The sequence below is a fragment of the Meleagris gallopavo genome, unplaced genomic scaffold, assembly GCF_000146605.3.
Source record: "Meleagris gallopavo isolate NT-WF06-2002-E0010 breed Aviagen turkey brand Nicholas breeding stock unplaced genomic scaffold, Turkey_5.1 ChrUn_random_7180001949137, whole genome shotgun sequence".
NCBI classification, from domain to species: Eukaryota; Metazoa; Chordata; class Aves; order Galliformes; family Phasianidae; genus Meleagris; species Meleagris gallopavo.
Window position 1 is genome coordinate 9,528 of NW_011210659.1, and position 4,931 is coordinate 14,458.

The window sequence follows — 4,931 nt, forward strand, 5'->3', positions numbered from 1 at the left end:
CACACACATTATTTGAACTGTTGGTGTTTTTTTGTTTTATAAAATAATTATTACCTTTCTCAAATCTTCGGATGTATTACCACTGTCTACCTCCACATCTTCACCATCTGATTCTTTATCTCCATCACAAGTAGTGTTTGCTTCAGACACAAAAATGTTTGGTTTTAGCTAGGAAGCATTTTCACTTTAAACATAACTACAGCAAATTGTTGTTTATCTTTTACTTTTGAAAGAAGCAGCTGCTTTTATTCAGGGATACATTGATCACAAGTCTGTTGCTCTACACTTCTATCAAACTACAGCATCAAGTCAGAAAGCACCAGTACTTGTATACTGCAGAACTGAAACATTTATCATGACTGCAACTGAGACAACCTAACGTATTTCTAACAGTCAAAAGGGAATAAAATCATTTTTCTTCTCTTTTGTTCTTTCCCCTCTCCCTTTCAGTGAAGGCTTACACATTATAGAAAAGGTATGAGAAAACAAACCTTCAGGGCTACAACTTAGCCCCAGTTAATCACAAAAATGTATGTTGAAGGCAAGTCTTTATTATCTACCAAAGCCTGTAATTTGAAGTTTTAATGGGTATTCAAAACATTCTTTTAAACAAGGCTGCCTCAACATGGAGTGAAGATATAGCAGCGATATACAAAATAGAATAAGCAAAAGGCAGCTTATTGCTTATTCTTTTTTACTTTTTTTCTCCCCTCCTTGGGAAGAAAGACAGCAAAGCACTCCAAGTATTTCAAATACAGTACTTCACAGAACTACTCATATTTTAGAAACTGTAACACTGTGGTACTGGGTTCTGAAATTTTTACAGATGTATAATTCCTAGTAGAATGTAATCTACCATTACAATAAGATTAAAGCTGCCGCATTTTCAGTGTCATATTCATTAACAGTTCACAAGCAACATTTAAGTGTCAGCAAAGTTGATGTTTGCTTAATTGCAAGAGCATTATAGTTTTTAAGGATTTTTGTATCTCACCTTAAATAAGAATGTCTTACATTACAGAATCAGCAACATGCTAAGAACTACACCTGCAGGCGACTGAGGCAGCACATCATCTTCATCATCCTTCTTTAGCAGGATATAATCCCCCCAAAAAATAGCTCAATGCGCGAAAGGAAATAATCACAAAGAAATCACAGCCAGACTCACATTCTCTAGCTGAACTGAAGCCACTGGCTTAAAAACAGCAGCAAAATTTTAGTAGAGAAACACTAACTTAAAAGAATGAGCTATATATTTGTGTCATTCACTTTCATTCATATTCACAAATACTGAAAATCATAAAGAGTGTTCCTCAACACCACATTAACTATTAACTATGAAAAGTCACTGTATTTGCAGAGAAATAAATTGTATTTTGGTTTCGAGCACAATACCAAATGTAGGTCTTTCAGGTAATTAGTAATAACAATCAAAGACAACATTCACATACAACATCCTCCAAAGCACTGTTTCTCAACCATTAGTAAGTCAGCAGTACTCTGCAACTCTGATATTTTAAGCTAGAAAGTCATATGTAATGACAAGACTGCTTTGAGTGCTGTTATAAAATTAGATTTCCTACATCTTAATGGCCGAGGAAAGAAGTCTGTAGCCTCATGTGAAGTAACTGATGGTGTCAAGTCATCAGCAGAGGACTGTGTTTCTCCATCATCACCCGACAAGAGGTCTTTAGCTATTTCCTCCTGTATCATTAAAATAAAATAATTAAGTAAATAATCTCAGATTGTCTATTAAGTATGGACTGGTGAGCATTTAGATTCAGTAAATTATTTCACAGTAAGTATTTTAGCAGATTGTACTCCCTTAATTAAAAAGCTAGTTTGCTCCTCCTAAATCTAAGAAACTTAACTTCATTTCAGAGTTGAACATGGGTTTGTTCCCCCTTTGTCTTCTATTAAAATAAAGGCACAAGAAGTAACCTCTGCAACTATCTCAGACGTGCTTCCAACCACTTCCAATGAAAAATATCAATGAAAAGTGCCTCAAAACTTTAGAATTTTGTCATTCTTTATATCACAGATACACTGAAGCTTTAAGAGGCTGTTACCCATATACTCTGGAAAAAGAAAATAGGTCAGGCACTTCTGCAGGCTTTTGCTGAGAGGACAGTTACAGAAAATAGACAACCCGTTATCTTTCCAAAACACACAAAAAACTCAAGTTTTCAAAGGAAAACGGGGGAAAAAAAGCACTAGTAGACATATTTGAACTCCTCTGTATATAGGTTAGGGAGGGAAAGAACTATATTAGACAACAAGTTGACTACATTTTTGTAACCTCAACACAATCATGAATCTAATGAGAATTAGATGTGCAGAGCCATAACTATATTCATATTCAACTTTCTATGGGGCTTATCTGTAAGTGATGTATGTTAGAAAAAAAAGCAACATATACTTACTATCTACAGATTTTATAAACAGAGTAAAATGTCAGAATTCAATGTTAGCCTGCAAATCACAGAGACCAAATTGTTTTGTCTTTTTACATCAGCAATGTATTTAGCTGTAATGACTGTGTGTGTTACTATCTCTGTCTCCTTCACTCACACCCCTCCCCCCTCACAAAGTTAAGGCCTTTCACAAATTATATGCATCTGAAAGGAACATTCTAAAGCATTCAAGTGAGCACTTTAAGTTATCTACATAAGTTTTGGTACATGACACTGTGACAGCGTGCTTTCCCCCCAACCCGCAACCCTGTTCAAACAATAACCATCAGTGGTATCTGTGACAGATGCATCTGGTCATGATAGCTGCACTGAGCTCAAGGTGTATTCAGGGGAGACAGATAACACCACAATAGTCAAGGGCTAACAGAGTATGCACCAAGTATTACTGGTATGCAAATATGAATAGGAATGAATTAGAATCAGATTCTCAGTGTCCTTGAAAATGAATGAATGAATACAGTAGTTCTTGACTGTATATTGAAATTGACAAAGATAGGCATTCTGAAACATCAAGAGATAAGGAAATGTTAAGTATTATTTGAAGTCACATGGATTTCTGCTTTTAAATTGTAATACTGGGGAAAAAATGGCTCTGACTTACTTTATCTAAAGTCATATCTGGAAGTTCATCTGCAAGTTCACTTGGAGAGCTATTCACACTGGAACCTGCCATAACTGGAATCGTGGGTTCATATCCATAGAATGCCAGTAAATCTTCCAATGGCATGTTTCCTTCCTAATACGAGAAGATTTATGAACACCTCAACATATTAGCAAATACTTGTAAACTTTTCAGGCCTAAAAGGATAAGATATATTTTGGGAAAGAAAAAAAAAGTAGTAAAAAAATAATTAATTGAAAGCAAGAAACTTGAATCAAGATTTAAAATATTTTCAGGCACAGGAGTGAAACAATTCATCACCATCTCTCTTAGCATATAGTGAAGTTTCATCAAGATATTCAAACTGTTTACTAGATGAAAGTAAATAGTAATTGATTGTTAAAAATTTGCTCCTTATCTGATTCATACTGTAGAGCACAAGTGGCTTGTATTTCTTCAATACTAGAAACACAACCCCTCTACAAGAGAGAACTGCAGAAAAATTTGAAGACTCTAGTCCTACACAATTACAGCTGCAAGTGTGCATTCAAAAACTCACAAAAGTAAACCAAAATAGCAAGCTTTTGTCTCCCCTTTTCATCTCTTGCACAGTATATTTTATAACAACTGCTGAGAAAGCAATAGGAAAAAGACAGCTAATGATCTATAAGGCAGAAAAAAAAAGACAATGCTGCATTTATAATTTTCTTCTCCCAACAGTTTTTGTGCAAGTGATTTTGCTAAATATCATATTTCCATCCTAAGACAATTATATCATTCAATTCAACAATGAATTATAAATATCAGAAAATATTTCTACCATTAAAAGTTAAATCACCTTCAAAAGTTTCTCGTTGAACTCATATACTGATTGAATTATCTGTTTTCTTTAGTCAGCTAAGGTCTAGTCAGCTAATTCTGCAAAGACTTTTCACGATGGACTAATGTAAACTCATGTTCAAGTCTTTCCAGGATGGAGACCTAGAGTAATAGTGTTTAAGATGAGTAGCACTCAGTTTTTTTCCTTCGAGTATAGAGGAAATAAGATTATTTTGTAGAGCAATAACCTGATTTCAACCATGACATGACAAAAACCTAATTGTAAAGGTAGCAGGACAAGAATTCAAGAGTATAAACACTGACAATTGCATATTAAGAACATTTATTTTTTCATGGGCTACACAAACACAGCTTCATATTTGATGCCAGAAATTACACTCTCAGAAACCTGTTGATCAAAACCCAAAGGTATACTACATGGCGTAGGTAGATCACTGAACAGTAAATACTAGTAGCATCGCTTTGTGGGCGTTCAACATTCAGCATGTCTAAAATGAGTGATAAGCTGACATGGATGAACAGGAGGTGAAAAAAGGAAAAATCATAGAATCGTTTGAGTTGGAAGGGACTCTTAAAGGTCATCTAGTCCAACTCCCCTGCAACAAACAGGGACATCTACAGCTACATCAGGTTGCTCATACCCTGTCCAGCCTGACCTTGAATGTTTCCAAGGATAAGGCTAACACCACATCTCTGGGCAACCTGGCCCAATACCTCACTACTCTTATTGTAAAAAAAAATATATATATATTTTTATAACCAATCTAAATCTCCCCTCTTTTAGTTCAAAATCATTTCCCCTTGTCCTGTCACAGCAGGCTCTGCTAAAGAGCATGTCCCCTTCTTTCTTATAATCCTCCTTTAGATATTGAAAGGATGTTATCTGGTCTGCTCAGAACCTTCTCTTCTCCAAGCTGAACAGCCCCAGCTCTCTCAACCTGCCCACGTAGGGAAGGCGCTCCATCCCTTGGATCATTTTTGTAGTCCCCCTCTAGACATGCTCCAACAGCTGATCA

At 35.6% G+C, this 4,931-nt stretch overlaps 1 long non-coding RNA gene across 1 annotated transcript; it reads right to left on the reverse strand.

Moving 5' to 3' along the window:
* Window positions 1–31: 31 nt before the first annotated feature.
* Window positions 32–3,230, reverse strand: LOC104916839. Its single transcript, XR_002110718.2, has 3 exons — window positions 3,076–3,230; window positions 1,584–1,704; window positions 32–140 (listed from the first exon to the last, which is right to left on the reverse strand). It is a non-coding gene; the product is annotated as an uncharacterized LOC104916839 (long non-coding RNA).
* Between the last annotated feature and the right edge of the window lie 1,701 nt (window positions 3,231–4,931).